This window comes from Stomoxys calcitrans, chromosome 4 (genome assembly GCF_963082655.1).
Source record: "Stomoxys calcitrans chromosome 4, idStoCalc2.1, whole genome shotgun sequence".
Classification (NCBI taxonomy): Eukaryota; Metazoa; Arthropoda; class Insecta; order Diptera; family Muscidae; genus Stomoxys; species Stomoxys calcitrans.
The window spans coordinates 158,520,722-158,548,479 of NC_081555.1; the positions used below are offsets into that span (position 1 = coordinate 158,520,722).

The following is a 27,758-nucleotide window of genomic DNA, read 5'->3' on the forward strand; positions in this document are numbered from 1 at the left end:
CTCCCTAATGAAACAAAAAAAAAACATTGAAAATAATTTTAATCTAATTTTATTTCGATTATTTACAAATAATAAATAATTACAAAAAGTAATGTTACACCGTGAGGGACGAAAAGTCGACTTTTGGTATTTTCGAATTTTATCAAAATAGCATAAGTCGATTTTTCGACTTATTGTTGCAAAAAGTCGACATTTCGTTTTTTTCAAAGTAGACTTTGCAAAAAGTAAACGTTTCAACATTTTGTAAAATTGTCTAATTAATTTTCTTCTTCCTATAGGTCTGCGTAGACTTTTGCCATAAAGATATAACATTTCTTAATATTTTCATAAAGGGGAATTATAAAGAAGAATTAAAAATGCCAAATTGGCTCCTTTTTATATCAAAACCACCCCGCTATCCAGTATAGCTTATTGCAAGAGTTTCCACATTCCGGTTTACTTTCCCCTTTTTTATACCCACCATCATAGGATTGGTGTACACTAATCTAGTCATTCCATTTGTAACACCTCGAAATATTCGTCTGATCGTCTCGACGTTCTGAGTCGATTTAGGCATGTCCGTCCGTCTGTCGAAGTCACGATAACGGTTCTTTATGACTTCCTCTATAAAATTCCAAAAGAAACACAAAATAATATTTATGTATCCGGCATTATCAAAGACCAGTTTTCAAAAATTAAATTAAACATGAAAAGAGACCGCCTTCACTAAATCGGAGTCTATCTATTCTAAATTCCATCTAGACTTCGCTAAAGTCGGTGCAAAATCTATTTTGGGAAATGTACCCTTTTATTGGAGCTACTATATATTGTTCGATTTTACCATGGTATGTACTTTTACCATGACAATGTTGCTTGCTAAATTTTAGACAAATATCTCTGTGCAGCTTATTTTCTCTGTGCAGCTTTCTTTTTGACTATTTGATTTCAAAATCGATTAATCGACTTTTTATTCATTGAAAGTCGACTTCGACTTTTTCACACAAAAAGTCGACTTTGGGATCCCTAACCGTGACAAACCTCAATTCTTCGTATTCAGCAATTGATTTCATATCCATTAATACCCAGAAGTGGGAATACACCAACACAGCATCGATTTCCACACAAGAGAATGTCATGTTTTTGATGTAGAATGTTCTTCTAATTTGTACTATGTACTGTGAAAATAGAATCACAGCTTTCGAGTATTTGAACAGGTTTTTACGCACTCAAATTGTATTAAAACATTTGATTTATTTGTTTAACAAATATTTTATAATGGCGTCAATATTTTTTTAGTACAAAGCTCAACAACACTTCTGGCGCATTGACAAGAATGCAAATGTGACGCCTTCAATTCTTAATAGCCTACTTTATCTGGTATTGAATTGATACCAAATGATATTAACAATCTTTGGCAATGAAGCGAACAAAATAATACCTTGCGGTATTGGCAAAGTACCGTCATATTTCTATCAGTGTATGTACGTGCATTAAGCCATAGCTTCCTTCACGGGAAAGAAAATATAGAAAGTAAACGACGCAAGCAGCATGATATTGAGAGCAGAATTCTGCTTGCGGCATGTTCTAAGATAACTCTTATTTATCCATTATATTCAGTAGCGCCACCAACCAGTCTATGTGCGAACTTCAATTTCAGGTCAAATAAATGTCAGGGTTGCCAACGATTTGCAAAAATAAATGCGATCGCTGAGTAATGAAAGTGACATTTTACTCATTGTCATTGTCTTAGCCAAATCGGACAAAAGTTGCGCCCACCAGGAACTCAGGAAGTCAAATCGGGAGATCGGTTTATATGGGAGCTATATCAGCTTATAGATTGATTTAGGCCGTACTGGGCGCAGTTGCTGGAAGTCATATATCAGGTTATAGATCGATTCGGACCGAACTTGGCACAGTTGTTGAAAGTCATAACAAACCACTACATGCAAAACTATTTAATATCAAACGACATTTCAGACAAGGAGACAGCCTACCGTGTGATCTCTTCAATATCCTGCTGGAAAAGATTATACAACTTGCAGATGTGAATAGATATGGCACACTAATGACAAGAGAACACATGCTACTCGCCCATGATGGCGACATCGACATCATAGGTCGGTCACCGGGAGTAGTATCAACTGCCTTTGAAAGAATCGAAAGAGAGTCAGTGAAAATGGGTCTGGCAGTAAATGGAGATCAACGGCTGCGTTGGCTAGGTCATGTTGATGAAGAATGGATGAAGAACCTCCAGCAAAGAAGTCTTTGGAAGGCAAACACGGTGGTACACGCAAACCGGGAAGACCAAAAGCCCGATAGAAAGATCAAGTGGTGGGAAACACCTCGAAACTTGGTATCAGAGATTTTAGAATGAGCGCAAAAGATCGAGGCGCTTGGAGCGCTATTCTACGTTCGGCTAGTGGAACAAATGTTCTGTCATAGCCAATTAAGGTTAAGTAATATGATTTTTAGCCCAAAGGCCCCTTTTATCTTTATGAAGTCTATGCAGGACAAGCCAATCTCTTTGTTTAAATAAGGTGATCCGAAGGCTTTAAAACTGGTTTTTCGAGTCTGGCAGTGACTGGGAGGGTAGGCGGGTTTTTATTTTTGATGCGAACACATTATCTCGGCAAGCTGTCCGTAAAATTAGCGATATTTGACGTTGTGAAAGTTTTGGGGTCGACCCCGGACTCCTTCTTCTTCTACAAACTTAACCCAAATTTAAAAAATGCTTTTAAGTATTTAAAGTCCTTGCTATTTTCTCTGTAGTCGCCTGATTGAATAGCCTTTAAACCTTTAAAAACTTATATATTTGCTTTATTTTCCGCTAATAAGCCATTTTTCGTGAGCCATTTCCATATTCGGACGAAAGAATCTTTGGTAAGAAGCTTTATTTTCCCAATTATCACAGCTATTCATCATCAAGAAATGAAAAACAATGTATTTTTTGTGTATGTTCATAAAAAGTGCAGGTCTAAAATGAAATGAACCTATACGAGGATTGTTCGGAAACTTTTTAGCCTATCAATGAAAGAGAATAGTTAGTTTTTCAAAAATATTTTTAGTTTTCAATATAATCTCGTGAAACTTCAATACGCTTAGTCCAACAATTATCTAGCTATTCTATCCCTTGATTAAAATTTTTCCTCATGGTCTTCAAAATATTGGTTTACAACTGTAATTGCATCTTCATTTGAGGTAAAACGCTTGCCAGCAAGGAATTTTTTTTAGATTTGCGAACAAGTAAAAGTCTGTTGGAGCTAAATTAGGAGAATAAGGTGGGTGGTCAAGCAACTCGTTCTTTAATTCGTTGACTTTAGTGGTGGATCCATATCTCTTCAACAGTTATGAAACGACGCTTAATCTATTTATTTTATTTCGCTTAAAACTATCCAACAAGCTTGAGAAATGTTCATTCTTATGCATTTTTGGTCGACTGTTAACAAATGCAGTAATAATCTCGCAGAAAGCTTTTTCATATGTAGTTCTTTATGGAAAATTAAATGGACTCGATCATTTGAGATGCCCATGATATTAGCTATTTCACGCACTTTTATCCGTCGAGCATTTAATACCATATCATGCACTTTGGCTACAATTTCTGTTGTTGTTGCTATTTTTGGACGTCCACTATGTGGTTCATCTTCAATGCTTGTACGACCACGTTTAAATTCCTCAAACCCAATTTTTTACTGTTGCATATGAAGGAGCACTTTCACCTAACACATTCACCATATCATTATGAATTCCTTTTTTATGTAAATATCTAATGATACCACACATTATTAATTTTTCCATTGTAAAAACATCGCGAATGCGTCTTTTGTGAACACCTGCTTCTATATGAAGGAGTTGCCAGATCGAAACAAAATTTTACATGTGTTCATAGCAGAGATGGAAGTTTCCAAAACCCTTAACTTTTTTCTGTTTGTACCGCGCTTTTTGTGCTAGGCTAACAAGTTTCCGAAGCGCCCTCGTATTTATTTCGCAACCATTTTCCATAAATTTTAAATATTTTAGAAGTATTTATTGAAAAATGTTATTGAAATGAAAGTTTAGGCTTTGTAAAAAACTAAAACACCTATAATTGATAAAAAATATAAATTTAATTTCTTGAATTTCTACTTATTCCTTAATATTTTTGGGTGAACCTATAATTATTTAGCGCACTGTATTACTTTATGGAACTATAAAATTAAAAATTTTTAAGAACAAAAATTTAAAAATCATGTCTTACTATGAAAATTAACTGATTAAAAAACTTAAGCATGACATTCATTTTTTTTGTCTATTCATGCGTACACTTGTTTTACTCTTTTTGCAACTTAGTGTAATTAACATTCAATTATACCAATGGCAATGTTGTCATTCAGGCCGTTCTTTTTTTTGTAGTGGTCAGACAAAACGTAAATTCAACAACAATATGACCAAACCAAAATATTTGGACTTGAATTATGAATCACCGGGGAATATTTACTTGACTAAATAATTAATGTTAAGAGAATTTACCAAATTGGGTTTTTTTTTTTGGAACACAGAAAGCTTAACTAAATAAATCCCATCTCATGGGAGGAAAGAACAAAGAAATGCAGACATATTGGTTCTGTAAGAAAATGGAGTGTGTTGTGGCTGTTACATGCGTAACAAAAAAGGAAATTTAAACACGTTAACTTGTTTAAATTTATAAATTTGGCATAGATAAAAAAAAAACTTCCAAACACCTTTAAAATTATTATTACCAATGTCAAATATCTCTTTATCGCCTATTAAAACATGGATTATCTACAAAGTTTGAAATATAATCTCTTCTCCCTCCACCAAAATCCGAATAATCTCAAAGAGTTTATAAACATTTGCTGATTACATTCAACCCAAAAAAAAAAAACCGCAGAGTGGGTTGGGAAAAAAATGAGTGGAAATAAGCCCGACATTTTGGAACGGATAAAGACATCTTTTACCAGCAATCATTGTTGACGCTTACGACTCTCAACCACCAAGACATGAAATACCATTTTATAATTCGTTGAGCAACTAAGTGTTTTTGCTAATGAGCATAAAATGGTTGCTGGTCGTATTTTACATTTTGAGCAATAATCACTAGGCTCATATCCCTGCAGGACATAGGACCGGTTCTAAACTGGTGAATTCACCGGTTTTTTGTGACTAATGACTGGTCCCCGGTCTATCCATATGACCGGCGATTTTAACATGGACATGTCGCCGGCAGTTATCAATAATTTTGGACTGGTCCCTTTACCGGTTTGAAATATGGGTCATTTCACCGGTTTAAAAATCATTTACTTGGTTTGAAATATTGGTTACTTCACCGGTTTGAAAAAGTCGGTCATTTGACTGGTTTGATAAATCAGTAATTTTTAATATTTGTTTATATAATTAAAAACAAGTAAGAGCGTGCTAAGTTCGGCCGGGACGAATCTAATATACCCTCCAGCATGGATCGCATTTGTCGAGTTCTATGCGCGGTATCTCTTTTTAGGCAAACAAAGAATATTGAATAAGAACTGTTCTGCTATTGGAGCTATATGAAGTTATAGTCCGATTCGGATTATAAACGAATGCTGAATATTGTAGAAGTCATTATGTAATATATCAGTTCATTCGGATGAGAATTGCGCCTTGTAGGGGCTCAAGAAGGAAAAGCGGGAGATGGGTTTATATGGGAGCTGTATCAAGCTATTGATCGATTCAGACCATATTAGACACGTATGTTGAAGGTCATGAGAGAACCGGTTTTACAAAATTTCAGCTAAATCGTATAAGAATTGCGCCCTCTAGTGGCTCAAGAAGTCAAGATCCCAGATCGGTTTATATGGCAGCTATATCAGGTTATGCATCGATTTAAATCATAATGAACACAGTTATTGGAAGTGATACCAAAACACTACGAGCAAAATTTCTGTCAAATCGGACGAGAATTACGCCCTCTAGAGGCTCAAGAAGCCAAGGCCCAAGATGGGTTTATGTAGCAGCTACATCAAAACATGGATCGATTTGAACCATACTTAGCACAGTTGATACCAAAGTTATACCAAAACACCTCGTGCAAAATTTCAGTCAAATCGGACGACATTCGTCATTCTGTACGTGGACAGTCGGGTAATACGTGGACAGTCAGGTAATACGTGGACAGTCAGGTAATACGTGGACAGTCAGGTAATACGTGGACAGTCAGGCGGCGCTAAACGCTATGGCGTCGGGCCGTATGAGTTCGAAACTGGTTAAGAGATACAAAGAGCTACTTCGAACCATAGGAAAGGCGTACGTCTCTGCTGGGTCCCAGGCCATCAAGGTGTGGCGGGGAGAAAAGAGGCCGACGACGACGGCTGATTGCTGCAGATCTTGATATGCAACCAGTGAGCCCTTCACTTTGCGAGCTTCTCGGTATAGTGGACAAATTCTACGATGAATGCCCGATTAAGGCATGGTATGGTGTTGTAGGTTGTAGGGTGTCAAAAACGCTGTGACGGAGTATTTTGCGAAACTGGATATCTGTCATCCTGGGGCTGAGAAAGCATGACTTAGGACTGCTAATAATCATCCTGACTGAGCGCAAGAGGCAGACTTCTGTAGGATGTGTGATGACGAGCAGAAGTTGGAGACTTTCGAGCACCTGTCATGTCACTGTCCCGCAATTGCAAGAAGACACAGGTTAATGTATGAACAATTCTATCCGTATGTGGATTCTCTATAGGCTCTTAGCCCACTCGTCTATCTAGAATTCAGTAGAGGTCTGAATTGGCTGACCGTATCATACTCTGGACAGTGAAAGTTTTATCTTCTTGTCTTATGCGTTAGTTTCGTTTTTCTGTTCTTATTTGCTTGTACCTTTCTATGGTGCATGTTTACCAGTTTTTATACCCACCACCATAAAATGGGGGTATACTAAGCTAGTCATTCCGTTTGGAAATATTGATCTAGGACACTATAAAATATATATATATATTCTTGATCGTCTCGTCATCCTGAGTCGATCTAGCTATGGCCGTCCGTCCGACTGTCGAAATCACGAACGCTGTCGAACTCTTAAAGCTAACCGCTTGAAATTTTGCACATATACTAACTATTGATGTAGGTTGTTGGGGATTGCAAATGGGCTATATCGGTTCAGATTTGGATATAGCTCCTCTATAAACCGATCTCCCGATTTGACTTCTTGAGCCCCTTACAGCAGCAATTTTTGCCCGATTTGGCTGAAATTTTGCACATAGTGTTCTGTTATGACTTCCCACAACTGTGCCAATTACGGTCTAAATCGGCCTATACCCTGATATAGCTCCCATATAAACCTATCTACCGATTTGGCTTCTTAAACCCATACAAGCCGCAATTGTTTTCCGATTTGGCTAAAATTGAGCATGTGGTGTTTTGTTATGATTTTCAACAACTGTGCCCAGTACGGTCTAAATCAGTCAAGAACCTGATATAAAACCGATCTCCCGATTAGACTTCTTGAGCCGCAGAAGCTGGAATATTTGTCCGATTTGGCTGAAATTTCGCACATAATGTTCTGTTATGAATCTCAACAAAATATTTTCTGATGTTCTCGCCAGGACGCGAAATCAAACGTTCATCGTCATAGGCGGACATGCTAACCTCTGCGCTACGGTGGTAGCGAAATTTTATTTTAATAGAACACTTTGTCTAAATTAGATTTTTTAAAAAAATGTTTGCAATTTTTGAATTTTTCCAAAAATTTGTTCGAAACTTGATCTTTAAAGAAAATATTGTCGAATTTTTATTTTGACAGAAAATTTTGTTGAATTTCGGTTTTTAGAAATATTTTTTCAAAAATATGATCTAAATTTTTAATTTTGTTAAAATTTGATTTCTATTTAAAATCTTGTTGTACCTATTCCATGATCGACCTTCAATAAATTTATGGCATCAGACGTAAAAAAAAAAACTATCAACAATCAACTCTGGTGCTTTGTATATCAGTCGTTTAGTGATTTTCAAACATTAGATTAGATTGCAAAAATAACTGATAATCTCAAAGCTATTTTTGTAAAACTAAAGAATTGGCAACTAAAATAATAAAAAAAAACAATCCAAATTGTTATATCTAAACAATCAGAATGCCATATGATTTTGGCTTATGCTTAAAAATATTAAAAAATGTCTAAAACATTCAGCTAACAAGTTTTTAGTGTTATTGCATTATCGCATAAATGTTAATTTGTTAACAGAGTCAGTCAAGAAAGACACGAGACACGTAGACCGTTAACAGTTGAGTGCATTAGGAAATGTTAGTGTTACAATCACTTAGAATGAGATCTTAAGGCAACCCCTAAGGTATGCTACAGTTTTTGTGTGAAATTCTTAAGTTATACTAAGCAGGTAATTTTAACCCCTTAAGGGCTGTTGATGTTCTAAAGGCAAGAGCAAACGCTTTTAGAAGAATATTATTGGATAAAAATGTAATAAAAAACATTAAAAACAAAAAATCTGAAAACCAATAATTATAATATAAATTGCATTTATTTAAAATTAATTAAAAAAAAAATAAAAATTAATTAAAAAAATAAAATATATAACGAGAAAGTAAATAATAAAAAAATAAAATTAAAAAAAAGTGTAAATAAGAATAACATAACAAAATAAACGATAATTATGTTAAACTTATTATATTATTTATACCCTCCACCATAGGATGAGGATATGCTAATTTAATAATAATAAGTAATTCCGTTTATAACAAATTGAATATGCGTCTAAGACCCCATAAAGTATATATATATTCTTGATTGACATTTTAGGTCGATCTAACCATATCCATCCGTCCGTCCGTCCGAAAGCACGCTTACTTTCGAAGGAGTAACGCTAGGCGCTTGAAATTTTGCACAAATACTTCTTATTAGTGTTGGTCGGTTGGGATTGCAAATAGGCCAAATCGGTCCATGTTTTGATATAACTGCCATATAAACTGATTTTGGTTCTTGACTTCGTTGCCCTCTAGAGGGCGCAATTCTTATCCGATTTAGCTAAAATTTTGCACTTAGTGTTTTGGTAGCACTTCCAATAACAACGCTAAGTATGGTTTTAATCGGTCCATGTTTTGATATAGCTGCCATATAAACCGATCGTGGGTCTTGACTTCCTGAGGCTCTAGAGGGCACAATTCTCGTCCGATTAAACTCAAATTTTGCACGTAGTGTTTTGGTAGCACTTCCAACAACTACGCTAAGCATGGTTTTAATCGGTCCATATTTTGATATAGCTGCCATATAAACCGATCGTGGGTCTTGACTTCTTGAGCCTCTAGAGGGCGCAATTCTCGTCCGATTTAACTGAAATTTTGCACGTAGTGTTTTGGTAGCACTTCCGATCTTGGGTCTTGACTTCTTGAGCCTCTAAAGGGCGCAATTCTCGTCCGATTTAACTCAAATTTTCACGTAGTGTTTTGGTAGCACTTCCAATAACTACGCTAAGTATGATTTTAATCGGTCCATATTTTGATATAGCTGCCACATAAACCGATCTTGGGTCATGACATCTTGAGCCTCTAGAGGGCGCAATTCTCGTCCGATTTGACTGAAATTTTGCACGTAGTGTTTAGGTATCATTTAAACAACTGTGCTAAGTATGATTCAAATCGTTTCATTATCTGGCATATCTTTCATATCAACCGATCTTGGATCTTGACTTCTTGAGCCAATAGAGCGCGCAATTCTCATCCGATTTAACTGAAATATTGCACGTAGTCTTTTGGTATCATTTAAACAACTGTGCTAAGTATGGTTTAAATCGGTCCATGTTTTGATATAGCTGCCATATAAACCGATCTTGATTCTTGACTTCTTGAGCCTCTAGAGGGCGCAATTCTCATCCGATTTAGCTGAAATTTTGTACAACGGCTTCTCTCATGACCTTCAACATGCTTGTCTAATATGGTCTAAATCGATAAATAGCTTGATACAGCTCCCATATAAACCGATCTCCCGATTTTGCTTTTTGAGTCTCTACAAGGCGCAATTCTTATCCGAATGAACTGAAATATTACACAATGGTCCGAATCGGACTATAACATGATATAGCTCCAATAGCATAACAATTCTTATTCAATATTCTATGATTGTCTAATAAGAGATACCGCGCATAGAAACCGGAAAAAAGCGATCAATGGTTGTTGTTGTAGTAGCAGTGTGTGGTACACTAAGGCGGCAGCCCTTGCCGATGAAGGAATTCATCGGGTCAATCTTACATACATATAAAGGGTGATTTTTTTGAGGTTAGGATTTTCATGCATTAGTATTTGACAGATCACGTGGGATTTCAGACATGGTGTCAAAGAGAAAGATGCTCAGTATGCTTTGACATTTCATCATGAATAGACTTACTAACGAGCAACGCTTGCAAATCATTGAATTTTATTACCAAAATCAGTGTTCGGTTCGAAATGTGTTCATTCACCGTAACGTTGCGTCCAACAGCATCTTTGAAAAAATACGGTCCAATGATTCCACCAGCGTACAAACCACACCAAACAGTGCATTTTTCGGGATGCATGGGCAGTTCTTGAACGGCTTCTGGTTGCTTTTCACTCCAAATGCGGCAATTTTGCTTATTTACGTAGCCATTCAACCAGAAATGAGCCTCATCGCTGAACAAAATTTGTCAAAATTTGAACACATTTCGAACCGAACACTGATTTTGGTAATAAAATTCAATGATTTGCAAGCGTTGCTCGTTAGTAAGTCTATTCATGATGAAATGTCAAAGCATACTGAGCATCTTTCTCTTTGACACCATGTCTGAAATCCCACGTGATCTGTCAAATACTAATGCATGAAAATCCTAACCTCAAAAAAATCACCCTTTATAAGATTCGCCCGGGCCGAACTTAGCACCCACTTACTAGTTTTTATTTTTTTATTTTTTTTTATTTTTATATTTTGCCTTTTTACTTTTAGTATTTATTATTTTTTTTTTATATTATTTTAAATTATTTTCCTATTTTTTAACAAAAAAAATTTTTACAAGTATTTTTCTATTTTCTTCTACTGAGAATTTTTTTTAATTATTTTCTCCTAAAGTTTTTTTCTACCTTTAGAGTAAAAAATTTGTATACATTAAAATGTGTACGATTTGTTTTTTTTTCGTACTTTAACATCTTAAAAGTGTTTGTTCATAAATTTTTTAAAACACAAAAAAGCCTTATGAAATATTCACATTAAGTTTTCCCAAGGATTGTCGAAGGAAGAAAACTGCCGTCAGCAGGTTGGGGGTGATAGTCATTTCAAACGGGCCTGGGCAAGTAACATGTCATAAAAACATGCACATAAAGTCTCTTAAAAGTTTTGTGATTTTTTTTTACGATGAACCGAAAGTACGAAACATAAACATTCCCTCTTTTTTATGGAGATGTGATGTAGAACACATGTTTTCAGCTTAAATAAACAAAAAGTATTGGCGATCCCAAAAAAAAAAACAAAAAACGACGAAAATTGAATGAGTAAATGAATCGAAGATATCAAATCCTAAAAAAAATTATTCATCAAATAACTACAAAACAAATGAAAATTGAAACTCATATACAAAAATTTACCCATAGCAATAAGAAATGCCACAAAATGTGTGACCGGATTGGCAACAAAAAAAAACTAAAATATGAAAAAATTAATTTGATGACAATATTTCTGATTATCTATCAGAAAATTCATGAAAATCAAATTTCAATTTTCAATAAAAATCTAATTTTATACAATTTTCGTATTAACTTAAATTCAAATGAATTTTTCGATGAAAATAAATTTTTATGTCATATTATTTTTGTATTTATTAATTTCCCTAAAATAAATATAAACTTTTTTCTTACCTATTAAATTCTCCTGAATGAAAAACCAATAGCCTTTTAAAACACTCAACAACAACAAATTTTCATTCCGGTCGAATTGCTTAAACATTCATATTGCCAAACAAACAAATAAACAATATTTCTCTCCCTCTTGTTTAAAACTCAAATAAGCATTTCCAATTAAAATGGTCTAATTAAATAAATTTTCCAAACGGATTTGGGTCACCCACAACAATGAATACTTGTACACCACACCAGAGCACATCCATCCATTCATCGACTGGATGAATTGTTTCATTTCGATTTTTGCACACCGAAACCGAAAGAAAAACAAACTACGGAAACTGAAGCAACCGCGATTACTTCCGCTGTGTTACGGTGAAATATACGAATTAATTGAAATTAAATGGATAGGCAGTAGTGTGGCTTGAAGCGAAAGGGAGCAATTGTTAAGGGAGCAAAAACACATATTGAAAAAAGTTCCTGCTTTCATTGTGAAATTTTCAATTCCTTTTCCTTTGGGGAGAAGCATAACACAAAAATGAAAAAAAACTAAAAAAAAAATAAAATAAAATAAAATAAAATAAATAAAATAAAATAAAATAAAATAAAATAAAATAAAATAAAATAAAATAAAATAAAATAAAATAAAATAAAATAAAATAAAATAAAATAAAATAAAATAAAATAAAATAAAATAAAATAAAATAAAATAAAATAAAATAAAATAAAATAAAATAAAATAAAATAAAATAAAATAAAATAAAATAAAATAAAATAAAATAAAATAAAATAAAATAAAATAAAATAAATAAAATAAAATAAAATTAAATAAAATGAAATAAAATAAAATAAAAAAAAATGAAATAAAATAAAAAAATTAAAAATATAAAATAATATAATACAAGTAAAAGCGGGCTAAGTTCGCCCAGGCTGAATCTTAGGAACCCATCACCACGGATTCTGCTAATATATGGCATAAATCTGCTTATCACAGTTGTTGAGACGCATAACATAAAATTTCAGCCAAATCGTATAAAAATCGCGGCTTGTAAGGGCTCAAGAAGTTAAATCGGGAGATCGGTTTATATGAGAGCTATATCAGGTTCTTGACCGATTTAAACCGTACTTGGCTCAGTTGTTGGAAGTAATAACAAAACACAATATGCAAAATTTTAGCCAAATGGGACGAAAATTGGGGCTTCCAGGGGCTCAAGAAGTCAAATCGGTTTATATGGGAGCTATATAAGGTTATAGACCGATATGGATTGCACTTGGCACAGTTATTGGAAGACATATCAAAACACTATGTGCAAAATTTCAGCCAAATCGGACAAAAATTGCGGATTCCAGGGGCTCAAGAAGTCAAATCGGGAGATCGGTTTATATGGGAACTATAACAGGTTATTGACCGATTTAAACCGTACTTGGATCAGTTGTTGGAAGTCATAACAGAACAGTAAGTGCAAAATTTTAGCTAAATCGTATGAAAATTAGGCTTCCAGGGACTCAAGAAGTCAAATCGGGAGATCGGTTTATATGGGAGCTATATCAGGTTATAGACCGATTTAAACCGTACTTGGCTCAGTTGGAAGTCATAACAGAACACTATGTACAAAATTTTAGCCAAATCCGATGAAAATTGAAGCTTGCAGGGGCTTAAGAAATCAAATCGGGAGATCGGTTTAAATGGGAGCTATATCAGATTATAGACCGATTCGGACCGTATTTGGCACAGTTGTGGAAGTCATAACAGAACACTATGTGCAAAATTTCAGCCAAATCGGACGAAAATTGAGGCTTCTAGGGGCTCAAGAAGTCAAATCGGGAGATCGGTTTATATGCTATATCGGGTTCTTGACCGATTTAAACCGTATCGAAATCAAAAATTACCTCTTGTCTAAAAAATTAATAAACTGCTTTTAAATTATTTTCCATTTGAATACCCTACACCGCCGCTGTGGTACAGGGTATTATAAGTTTGTGCATTTGATTGCAACGCTAAGAAGGAGAAGAGCTGGACCCATTGATAAGTATACCGATCGACTCAGAATCACTTTCTGATTTAGCCATGTCCGTCTGTGAGTCCAAGTTCTCTTGGAATCAAAGTGCAGGTCGTATTTGTTGTGCAATCGTCACGAAATTTTGCACATATCACTTAGATTTTGATATAGCTCCCATATATAAGTATAGCCCGATATAAGTATCGTCCATAGTAGCTACAATTTTCAACCGATCTGCACAAAATTTGGCACATATTGATTTGTTGCTGGTCTTAATATATCTACAAAAATTCATCAAAATCGATTCAGATTTAGATATAGCTCCCATGTATAATTACCACCCGATTTGCACTTAAATGGCCGTAGTAACTACAATTTTCAACCTATCTGCACAAAATTTGGCACATTTTGTTTTGTTATTGATCTTAATATATCTGCAAAGTTCCATAAAAATCGATTCAGATTTAGATATATCTCCCATGTATAATTATCGCCCGATTTGCACTCAAATGGCCGTAGTAACTAAAATTTTCAACCGATCTGCACAAAATTTGACACCGATTGTTTTGTTACTGATCTTAACATATCTTTCATCAAAATCGGCTCAAATTTTGATGTAGCTCCCATACATATTTATCGCCGGATCTGCACTTATATGGCCGTAGTAACTACAATTTTCAAATGGTCTGTTCAAAAGTCGGTTCAGATTTAGATATAGCTTTCATATACATATATCTTTATATATTACCCGAATTTACAATTGCAGGGTAGGTGTAGGGTAATATATAGTCGGCTCCGCCCGGCTTTTACCTTTCCTTACTGGTTAATTATGAAATTTTAATTTTTCCATATGCTAATTTATAAAAAGTAAAAAGTTTAACCAAATTCCTTTTATTCTGACCTAAGAAGAATGCGTTTCACAAGTTCACTTTCACCTCGAAATAAAATTAAATGTTTTGCTCAAGCTCTAGTTTAACTTTTAAACGAAAACCTCTTGAATATCTCATTTTCGCTTGTGCCCCATTGAAATAATAACATAATTTTTGTTTAATGGTTTGCAACCGGTTATTGATATTAGAGATTATCTACTACAAAATTATGACTAGAAATTTATTTCAAGTCTCAAAAAAAAAACAAGTCAAGGGAATCGGCCAAAATACCAAAACAGAATATGATACCCATCCACGCAAAATAATTAAACAAGAAAAAATACTAATAATAATAATAGTATTTTGTTTATTTACTTGTTCGGGAATATTATCATATGTGTTTTTATGAATTGAAAAAATGAGAAAAAAATACCCAAAGAAAAATGTCAGTTTATTATAATATAGTATATAAGAGGCATAGACTGCTCAAAGATGATAATTGAGCAGTATATGCCTCTTATATATATCATAATGCATTATATATTGGGGATATATATATCTTTATATATATCATAATGCATTATGATATATTATATATATCATAATGCATTATATATTGGGGATGCATTTATTAGCAAGTCGGGCCATTTGAACTAAGAATTGAATCTAATTTTCTGTGCTGCTCCAATTTTTGACACCTTCTTTCGAATAACTTTTTACCACTTCGTCTTCTCATTGAAGTTTTGGTCATACCTTCTGCCATTGCCATTAGGTTAATTTTCAAATGACTTCTTAGCTAAGTCTATTTAATTCATTCTGGCACGAAGGCCTACATCGCTCTTTTTTGGGAAGTTTAACTGTACAACCAAAGTATCTTTTTTTCAAACACATGCTTCGTTGCCATTTAACAACACTTTAGATGTTTCCAACAATATTTGAATGGCTTTGGAAAGCATACACCAACTTACCTTAGTCTAAAACCTACCGAAAGAAATATCTAAGTTTCATTATTGCTCATACTATTCGATGAGGTGCAGTGTACCAGCATGCTGGACGAGTTTTAAACCAAAACATTTTTTCGATTCAAGGGAAAACATACTCTAACAGTACGTTTACATTGGTCTTATGGCCTTTTCGAGATTTAAATGCTAAATCCTGTGTTTTTTGCATGTTTTACCATACAAAAATAAATCACATTTTTGCATGATTTATTTTTAAATCCCAAATAAACCCGATATCATGGCTGTATAATCGATACAAGTACCAAAATATGCTTCTGTTTACAAAAATTGTGTATGGTTGTGTGTGATATGCACATTCATGAATACGCTTGTACCAGGTAGTGTACCGTAATTACCAGGTAGTGTACCGTAAACAGCTGAGTAAAATTTTTTCTCGCGAAGTGCACTATCTGTCAACGAGTTTTGATTGTGTGTGTGTATTAGAGTTAAGAACCATACTCACACAAACGACCAAAAATGGCGTGAACTAGTTACATACACATAAGCAGAATTGCACTAATCACTGATTTTGACAGATAGTGTACCTGTAAATAATATATCCTGGAAATTAATATATCTTGCGCTTGTGTATGTCACTTAAATCTCCAAAAAACGCCGTGTAAACGGACATGATTTGTTTTTCGATTTAGATAAATCCAGATTTAAACGAGCGAACTTCTCAGATCATGTGGTAGTCATCGAGAAAAGCGTTGTGGAAAATTTTGGCAAGATTGGTTAAACAATGCGCTTGCAGTGGCTCTTGGGGTGAAAATCTGGCGATATACATATATGACAGCTATATCTAAATCTAGGCCGATTTCTATGAAATTCACGAGTAATGTCGAGAGTCATAAGAAAATCCTTCCTGCAAAATTTTGAGGCAATCGGTCAACAAACTACCATTTTATTGCATTATTACTGAAAATCGGACGATAATATATATGGTAGCTATATCCAAATCTTAACCGATTTTTTCCAATTTCGATAGGCTTCATCTCTGGGTCGAAAAACATGCCAGTACCAAATTTTAGGACGATCGGATGAAAACTGCGACCTGTACTTTGTACACAAATTAACATGGGCAGACGGACGGACATAGCTGAGTCGATCGGTATACTTATCAATGCGACTATCTCTCTCTCTTTCTGGGTGTTACAAACAAATGCACTAAGTTTTAATACCCTGTACCACAGTAGTGGTGTAGGGTATAAAAATTTCACTGTAAAGGTGCTATAAATTATACTTAAATATTTTTCTTCTAGTGTAACTACTAATAGAAAATGTTCTACAACAACATAAATACATGCATGCTACTTTAATTAATAAACTAAATTGAATGTATTACTACTCGATACGGAAGAATAACACAATTTGGCTACTATCCATGAAGCACCAAGCAACAGCATGATGGAGTTGACTTCATACGTATTTGATTACGAACAAAAAAAAAAACACTAGCAAAAACGGTGACGCATGACAAGAGCATCATCAATGCTTTTAGGTAAGTCCACAGCTGTTGCTGTCTCTTGCGAGTGCTTTCTTTAAATGCTCCTGTGCAGCGTTGCCACTTTGTGCTTTTTCTACCAATTTTGGTGGGATTTACTTACAACTTTAAGGATTCCGTTGGATGGAGGGCCAATTCGATTTTGGTAGATTTTTAGTGAAATTATATTTTTTATACCCAACGCCATAGAATAGGGGTATATTAATTTAGTCATTCCGTTTGAAACACATCGAAATATCCATTTCCGATCCTAAAAATACATTCTTTATTGTCGTATCAATTCTAAGACGATTTAACAATGCCCGTGTGTATGTCCGTCCGTCTGTATGCCTATGTGTCAAAAATTGAGATATTGAGCTTAAATTTAAGACACAGTTGTCTTACGCAGATTAAGCTCTTGAATAAGCCAAATCGTACTATGTTTAAATATAGCTGTCATAGAGACCCATGCACAGTGGGATAGTACCAAAAAAAAAAATAGCAAAAAATATGCCATTTGAGAACGGATAGAGATAAATCTTTGAAATGGTTAAAGCTGAGCTGTTATCGATATCATGTAAAAAATTGCATGGCCCTAAGTGGTCCATGCTCCTCCTGACGGGCCCCTTAAGTTGGTCACCTCAGAATTTCGAAAAATTGCTCGGGTTGCCAAATCTTCATTTCTGGTCCGATTTTCATCCCCAATTTCGCTGAATTTTGAAACAATGATTTTCAATATTTCGACCGAATGTCGGATCAATATCGGACTATTTAAACTTATCAGTTTATTTGAGGTTTTGAGCCACCATAGGATTGAGTATACTAATCTATTCATTCCGTTAGTAACACATCGAAATATTCGTCCAAGACCCCATAAAGTATATATATACTTGATCGTCTTGACATTCTTAGTCGATCTAGCCACGTCCGTCCGTCAGTGCTACTGTCGAAATCACGATAGCGGTCGAACGCATAAAGCTAGCCGCTTGAAATTTTGCACAGATACTTTCTATTAATGTAGGTCGTTGGGGATTGCAAATGGGCCATATCGGTTCAGATGTAGATATATTTCGCATATAAACCGAATCTTCCGATTTGACTTCTTGAGCCCCTGGAGGCCTCAATTTTTATCCAATTTGGCTGAAATATTGCACATAGTGTTCTGTTATGACTTCCAATAACTGTGCCAAGTACGATCCATATCGGTCTATAACCTGATATAGACATATAAACCGATCGCACGATTTGACTTCTTGAGCACCTGGAGGCCGCAATTTTTGTCCGATTTGGCTAAAATATTGCATGCGGTGTTCTGTTATGACTTCCAACAACAGTGCCGAGTGCGGTCTAAAACAGTCTATAAACTGATATAGCTCCCATATAAATCTCTCTCCCGATTTGACTTCTTGGGCCCTTACAATCCGCAATTTTTGTCCGATTTAGCTGAAATTGAGCATTTAGTGTTTTATTATGATTTCCAACAACTGTGTCAAGTACGGTCCAAATTGGTCTATAACCTGATATAGCCCCCATATAAACCGATCTAAAACCATGAGCTAATAAAAGGCTTTGTTATTTGCCGAAATTGACAAAATTTAGAATGGTGAGCAGTTTTGACACCTCAACATACGTACCCGATAAAGGCCAATACCAAAAAAAAAAATTCTTTCGTTCACAAATGTTAATAAAATTTGGATAAAATGTGGGTAACCAAAGCTCGGCGCGTTTATGTTATTTTTACTCTAAATCATATATTGTTAAATATGTAATGACTTTTACAAGAAAATTGCGTTTATTTTGAATTAGTTTACAATTTTGGTAGGTTTTTTGAAAAATTGTAGTCGGAAACCTTTTTTTTTCAGTGGCAACGCTGCTTCTGTGTAGTGCCATCGTCTCTAATGGACTAAATGCAAGTGCACTCGAAAGAGTATAGGCATGCACTTAACGACAACCATTAACATAAGCTCATATATGTAATTCTTTTCAAATTTACATAGGCTTTCCTTTTCTCTTCACTGGCATATTTTTCATTAACCAAAACGTAACCAACAAATGAATACATCCTAATACACATCCACACCCCCTATCTCATTTAATGTTAAATTGTGAGTGTAACATGTAAAAGAGAAGGCGACATCGACTGCCGCAAAAAGCAACAGACAACTGAGCTTTGTTCCAGTCTGATTCATTCATAAGTTTTTGCTTTGAGAACATACACAGAAGAGTCAAAAGTGGTTAATAATTTGACAAGTGTTTGTGTGTGTGTGCGAGGTTTTTCTCTGATGATGATGATGTTGTCAGTCAGTGGGGGACATTGTGAATGCATGACTGGTTGAATGCTTTGATACTTGGAGTACCACCATTATGGCTATTTTTCAAGTGCGCGCAGATATGATAAACGCTTAAAAACGGCAACACTTGTTCGCCATACCAGCCATATTCCCCCTACCCCTACCTTCTTCCTACTCATCCAGTTTTTTCTTTCATTTCCTCATATAGAATAGTTCCATTAATTTGGTTTTTATGCCATGATACATTCTATTGCAATGCCACTACAAAACGTATGAGAAAAAGCTTTGCATTGCGTACCAATAAGCGGTAGTCTACAAACATACAGTGAATTTAATGGTAATAAAAAAGGAAATAAATATTTGGTGTGCGCTGCTTTTCTTTATGATAATTAAAATATTGTATTTATAAACTTTAAATTTTATATAATCTGAAAAATTAAATGAAATAAAATAATTATTTAAAATAGAATAAAAAAAATATAAAATAAACATAATTAATTAAGTCCAATATAATAAAAATTAAAAAAAAAATAAAAAAATAATCTTCTATTACATAAAATTAAATTGTTGCGCTTTGTTTGTTTGTCTGTTCCGTATAGACTTAAAAACGGCTGAACTGATTTTTATGTCAAATAACCTGGGGGGACGCCCCATACCAAAACCCACCCGAAAGGACATGTGTACCGATTGGGACAATATGTGTATCAAATGAAAGTTATTTAAGAGTAGAGTACGAATTTGGCATTAAAATGGCACCATAAGTGTCGGGGGTCCCCCCACCCCCAAAAACACAACCCTTTGGTATCAAGAGGTGCGAGCTATAAAAGAGTAGAGTAGGAACTTGGCATAAAAATGCCAAGTTTTGGCATTTACCGATTGGGACAATATGGATGTCAAATGAAAGGTATTTAAAAGTATAGTAAAAAAATTATATTGATTTATTTAAGGCCTCCCGACATCAGACTCAAATATGTTTCAGATGGTCCAGATCAAACTATATTTAGATATAGATATTTAAGGTCTTAATCCCATAAAAAGCGGATTTATTGCCCGACCGAAATTAACACGTTTTTATTTGTTGTAATGGAATAAATTTTTTAATTTGAAAATTTTTTCAATTATTTTTTCAAAAACGGTATAGATCTTATCGTTTTCGTGATTGAAACAGTTCCCATGAAAAAATTAATTAGATCAACTAAATTCATGACTGAAACTGATTTTTATTTTTTGGGGCTTATCGGACTGATGAAGCTTTTGTCAGATTTCAATTCGCAATCGCCATAATCTGCCCAATGAATGCATTTATAGCACACCATTTATAGCACACCCCACCAATTTTCAAAAGGGTTTTTATTTTGCTCTCTATTCTAACTAGAAACAAAAACAAAGCCTATTGGTTTCAGCTGGACAACGAAATTCAACGATAAAATGAAAACATCAAAGTAGCTCAAAAACACATAAATTTAAATAATATACATAGATCTATAACTTTTTTGAGACCGTCGAGACGGGATATCTACATTTTTGATTAAACCCAATGAGGCTTCTAGGCAAATCTCATTAAAACTGTAGAGGAAAAAGGCTCCAATACTGCCATTCATCGTAATAATCTGTAGGATATCCTAGAAACTTCATGCGAACATCGTGGTATGCAGATTCACCTACAATAATGTGGCCCATCTAGCGGCAGCTTTTTAAACTACGTCTAAATTACAACATTGATAATTTTTATGTCATTCCTTATTTCTCAAACTGCTGCGGAAAGTAGATAAAATTAGATAATCCAAGAACAACTGCGGTAGCAATTTAATTGCAGTGGTGTTCTTTCAACCACCTTTATCAACAATTTTAAAACGCAACGTCATCCCGGTAAATGCTTTAACTGTTTCTTGGTTGCAAGTCTTTTTCTTGTTACATGTTTGAAACTATTACCACTAAGCTATCTTAAGCGATATCGCCCTGATTCAGATGACCAGTCGAGTTTTCAGTAACTGAAAACAAAATTCAGTACCTGAAAACAAAGTTCGACCTGATACAGTTACAGTAACTATTGGGTATTGTTCTCCAATTGAAGCCTACTGTCACGTATGATTCATGTACCTTCCTTATTAATCCATATCATGTCCCTGCATTCGTGAGAGCATCATGAGAGAGATGAAACGAACGAAAGAGAACACAAAAATAAGAGGTTACATTATGCTCTCTAATTGATTGAAGTTGGTAACCCTAAGCAAAAAACAACTCTGCTTAAATATACAAATATTTCGAAGAACGCCAAATACAGACAAATTTTTTTTCAAACTAACAATTAGCAACCAATTAATGATAGTTTGCTAATAAACAAATAACGAGAACTCAATACAAACATGATAATGTAGTAATTTTTGTTATTTTAATTCTACTCTTTCTTCCTCACGAAGGGAATGTATGTCAGTCACTGTGCAGAATTCAGACTTCACAGCATTGTTTGCAATAATTTTATGTTTCACAACTTCTTATTTGTTAAAAAAAAATTAAAGCAAAAAAAAACGATTTTTGCAATTTTCTCAAATTTTGTGTTAATACCCTAACAATTTTAAATCGTTTTCAAAGATTTAATTTTTTTTTCAACCATTGTCATTACATTTTCTATTCATGAGCGCATTTTAAAACACATGTGTGGGGAAGTATTCCTCATAACCACATGTGTGGGTCGTTATGTAGATGTCAGTGTGTGCAGAACAAAAATGCTAATTGATGGTTATTAGTGTACTTACCGTACAGACATTACATTACATTATCATAATGAGTTTGTTATAAAATTTATGAAGAAGACAATTTACCTGTAAAGAACAAGAAAAATGAAAATATTATTATTATAAGGCATGTTTTGTAAAGTAAAATGGAATTTAAAATGTAGGGGGAAATCATATACATGTTTGACTTTTATTTATTTTATTGATGGACTATTCTATGAAGAAAGTCACAGACAAGCTGGTGCCGAAGAAAAAATAGGCAATTTTCATTATGGCCCACTCCGGAAATATTATTTTGGGGTAGTTTGCCAATTGATAGACTGACAAACAACGACATCTAAGAATCTTATATCTTAATCTTCAAATAAATCTATGTTTGGGGTCAAATCAAATGCTACATATATAACTTTTATCGCTAAGCAGAGAAACTAAGCAGAGTATACTTCAAGTTTTTGATCATGTTTTTTATGGGTACCATCAATTTTAAACATTAGAAAACAAACAGTTTTGGAATTCCTCAACCCCTTCCTTACCCTTCTCCTCATCCATCAATTTGCAATGCAAGAAATACTTTGCAATTCGCCAAATAACTAAACCACTTTACCAACCACCAGAGCTCCATGCGATTAGTCAGAAACCTGTTGGGGGTTTTATAGCTGCATTTGAACATGGTTTCTTTTTTGCTGGGGGCTGCTCTGAGACAGCTGATATGAGCATGAACATACGTGTGCTGCAGCTAGAGCATGTATTTTTACGGTTATGCCAAACAACAACAAGAAGAACATTAGTTTTTTTTTTCTTTTTTATAGAAAGCCTCTAATGCAACTGTAGCTCCCTATAGCTATGACCGCCTGCAATGCTTCTGACTATGAATGAATGTGGATGGTTAGAAGTTTGGATGACTTAACAACGTCTACATAAGACGGACTGGCATAGAACTAACCAATGCTTGGCTAAGTTAACAACATTGGATTTGTTTTGCGGTTAGAAAAAAAGGCAAAAACAAAGAAGAGGCAGCAGAGTAAGCAACTGCAGCAGATGATGAAGAAATTGAAACGCCAAAAAGTAAAAAAAGAGAAGAATTCTTCAAATAGATGCTGCTAGCCCAGAAAGCTGTGGTAAAAACAATAATAAATTATGTATACGTTGGCGCTGATTGCTGTTGGAACGACCGACCGTCATTGTCAAAGTGTACCTTGTACGAGTACATGAATCTAAGCATAAGGCCATGTATTCTATACTACCATGCCTAGGCGTTTTGCTTCCACAAATTCTAACTAACAAAAGCAGCACACTACAAGAAAAGTGAAACTGAAACCAATTTTCAATTAAAGTAAAATTTGACTAAATTTTCTGTACAAAAAAAATGTTGACGAAATATGCTCTAAAAATAGAATTACCATAAAATTTTCTATGAAAATAAAAACAAAATTTTCACAGGTAAAAATAGGGTACTTCATTTGTTGGTATCTGAAGTGGAGGCGGACCCTCCCTCTTAGCCCGATTTTCAAAAACTCCAGATCTAGACGATGGGTGGTGTCATTAAATCGAAATTTTGTTTACACTCTTATAATAAACAAAAACTTGGTATCCCAAACCCGCAAACGGGATTTGGACCCAAAGTGGCAATATGGATTAGGTCCCATATTGCCATTATGGGTCCAATTCCAAATTTGAGAGCAGAAAACGAATTTATAGAGCACGAATTGGATATCCACATTCAATAACAAATGTCTGAATTTTAAAAGAACATTTTTAAAGAATAAAATTTTGACGAAATTTTCTATACAAATTGAATTTTGAACCAAAATTTTCAGTAAAAATAAAATTCCGGCGGAATTTTCTATAGAAAACATTTTTTTTTAATTTCAAGTTTTTTGTCTGTCAAGGCGAAGATCATAAAATTTTACAATTTTTTGTTTGTTTCTCTTTCGCGACGAGCTCAATGATGGTTTCTTTTTGGAAATGGAAAAGGAAAGCCATAGATCCTAACACTCACCAACCATTATGGGACGCGTTTCGTAATTTGGTTTAGAATTAGTCATCAGCCATATTAGGTGTGAAGTCTTCAAGCGCCGTACCTTTATATGTTTTGCTTATACCGAATTAATTGCGATAACGCCTTTATGATATATATACCATAAGCACGCTCGACAACCCTGTCTATAACTGTACTTTTCCCAATGCATGTGTTTTCTTGTGCAATGGGAGATTTTTTGACCAAAACTGACTGAACAAAGTAAAAGAATGGCTAGTGGGGAGTCGTTGACATGGTAGAAATCTTGATGTGAATGCGGAACTGCCAGAGCTCTCTGGCGTACCGTCGACGGCAGGAGAACAAAGGAGATGCTGCCTTTTGATAAGACGTTCCTGTACGCTAATGCAAATTTACTCACAAACATTCCATTAGGAACAGGGGGAAACTTCTCATATATCAATGAGTGCTGTCCGATTCAAGATTTAAGCTGAATGATTGGCAGCCTCCTTTTTATAGCCGAGTCCGAACGGCATGCCGCAGTGCGACACCTTTTTGAAATATTTTTACATGGCATACTACCTCACAATGAGAACATAATTGCAGTCGCGGACAATCAGCGGTCTCAGTGAGAGGCCAGGCGGCACCGTCTATTTCATAAATAGTGAGTGCCTATGTTGCTCGATATGGCAAGGCGAGTTAATGGCGCCTTTAAGTAACCAAGGAGCACTCTGTTCCCCCATCGAACGGTCTTTTGGACCGGAACGCCTAAAGGAGCTTGAGCAGCCTTAAGAGGGGAAAAACACCGCTGAAAATTTTTTTCCGATAGTCTCGCCAGGATTCGAACCCAGGCGTTCAGTGTCAGAGGCAGACCTGCTAACCTCTGCACTACGCTAGCTATTGGTGTACACTATTACGTGAGTAATAACTGAGGATTATGGGATAGACCTTATATCAATGCAGAATCCCGCATGTGGGATTCAAGCAACATGAAAGCTGTCTGGATGATTATGAAAAGTTGTAGACTTATTTCAACTTTTTTGCCTTTTGGGCCACTGTGCGGTATTGAATAGAGGGCTTCAATTGTAGTCGTAGAGACACTGATAAAACAAAATACAATGGTTGACTTTTTTTCATATTTTTGCCAACGTGAGGTATGAAATAGAGTTCGTAAAGCTAAGATTTTCCTAAATTGGGGACTTATTTTCTAATGGGAAGCCGTTGTTGCTCCGACCTGGGCGATCTTTTAAAAATACCTCTGAGAGGCTTCCTCAAATATGTAGGCAAGGACGTTCCGAAATGGAACGCGATTAGATCCTCTACACCCGGTCATATGTATGGAAACGCGTTGGACTGCTTGTTGGTATTGTAGCATGTGAAAAAATTAAAGGTGGTCTCATTTGTACAACAACCACAAATCATATGGCGAAATTCGCCATATCGTCATCAAGATGTCATTTCAAAATTGGCATTGTTTTCAACACAACCAAAGAAACTTGCTCTCGTGTGTGTACGTGTACAAGTAAAATGAGAGAAAGAGAAACACTAACCCAAAGAAACTTTCACTCGTGTGTGTACGTATACAGGCAAAATGAGAGAAAGAGAAACACAAACAAAGAAACCGTGCAAAATAATTTGTTGGTTATCGCCATCTCGTCATCAAGAAATCACTTCGAAATTGGCATTGTTCTCAACACAACCAAAGAAACTTGCTCTCGTGTGCATGCGTGTGCAAGTAAAATGAGAGAAAGAGAAACACAAACCCCAAGAAACTTGCGCTCGTGTGTGTACGTGTGCAGGCAAAATGAGAGAAGGGGAAACACAAGTAAAGAGAATGTGCAATAAAATGGGGCTGTTTGCTGTGAATGTAAACAGAGAATTGACATCTTAATACCGTCAAAGTGGCCGGCTGTTTACAGCTGTTCGCGACCACCTTTATTAATCCACCTTGGTATTATAGTGTTACAACATATCCAACTTTGTGAACTGCACTAATATCAATGTGAACAGATATCACTGAATACCCCTTTTCAATGATCACATGTTAGGTTAGCTAGATAAATTAGTTGAAGATTAGAATTGTTGTTTACTTTTAAGGATTAGTTTGTAAAAATAGACAAAGTACCGTAATGTGAAATATGTATATAAGGATGATGAGATTAAAATAAAACTCAGAAGGCAAACAGAGCTTAACCGGCTTTACAACTTCTAAAAAGCTATGTTATTGAGCTTTGCTTTTTGCATTAGCAACTCGTTTTTTATTAAGCAGACCCTATCCGATACTCTAAAGAAGAGGCAACTACAAAAAAGTGCCGCTGAACTCTACTCTAAAGTATATTAAATTTATTTGAAATTTTCTTTACATTTACTTGATTTTTCTAAGTGCATCGGCATGTAACCAACCATGCACTAGGCTAAAAAATACAAAACAAACAAACGAAATGATGACGACAATGCCAAAGAACTTAACAACACTAGAGCAGAACTTGGCCACAAAAAAAATTCTAGGCATTTATGTTTTTAGCTCTTGTTACTTTGTTTGGAGTGAAGTATCATGTTTCGTCCGTTTTGGGCTCAAGTTTATTGGTGTTTTGTATTTTTTCGTTTTTGGCTCTTTGAAATATTTTGTGAATCTTTATATGGCATTTCAGCTGGCAGCTTGAAATTACATTTTGAGCAGGGTATTTCATTTCGTTTTTTCTTATTCTCTTCTTGTTTTCTTCTTCTTTATGGTTAGCACTTATCCTTGGTGTTTTGGGGCTTGTGCAGAGCACCGAGAAGATATGTAGATAGAAGGGGGTTTTTACTTTATCGCCACCATCAAACATTCATTCATGTTGAATTTCTCAAAAGGGGAACATTAGAGCAAAGGTAATAAGAACAAGGTAAGTATAACATTTCCCAGGTAGAGCCTGGAGGAGCCAAGTAGCATATTTTGGTGAGAACAGTGTTTTTTTCTAGTGCTATAGAGAAAGATTAAAACGTAGAAAAAGCTTTATTTTTTAAAATTTGTATGGCCAATTCAGACAACCACTGTGTTTTGCATCGTCAGTGTCTCTACGACCATGATGAAACTTCGAACGCACTTTACTTTACTTTAATTGACTATGGCAGAACATTTATTCCATTCGATCTTCGGCGCTCATTCTAAAATCTCTGACACAAAGTTTCGAGGTGACTCGCACCACTTGATTTTTCCATCGGGCTTTTGGTCGTCCTGGTTTTCTTGTACCATTCAAAAGACTTCTTTGCTGGAGCTACTTCATCCATTCTGACAACATGACCTAACCAACACAGTCGTTGTATTTTGATACGAGTTACTGTGCCATCGTCGTCATTCAGCTCGTGGTTCATACGACGCCTTTCTCTCAAACACTCCAAGCACTACCTCGTCTGCTTTCACAAGTACCCATGCCTCAGAACCATATCCACATCCACCGCACAGTGTTCTATATTGGACAGTGTTCTTAACGATCACGATTAAAGCCATTTATTCAACACTGCACAGTGGTCAAAAAAGTGAAAAATTAAAAAAAGCACCAACTTGTGAGCTTTTGGCCAAGCTATGAGTTTAAAGTCATCAGTGTCGCTTTAACCACGATTGAAG

At 35.0% G+C, this 27,758-nt stretch overlaps 1 protein-coding gene across 6 annotated transcripts in view; it reads right to left on the bottom strand.

Annotated features, from left to right (window-relative positions):
* LOC106081993 (ecotropic viral integration site 5 ortholog) overlaps positions 1-27,758 on the bottom strand; it is a 157,698-nt gene that overhangs the window by 84,974 nt on the left and 44,966 nt on the right. The window lies entirely within an intron of this gene.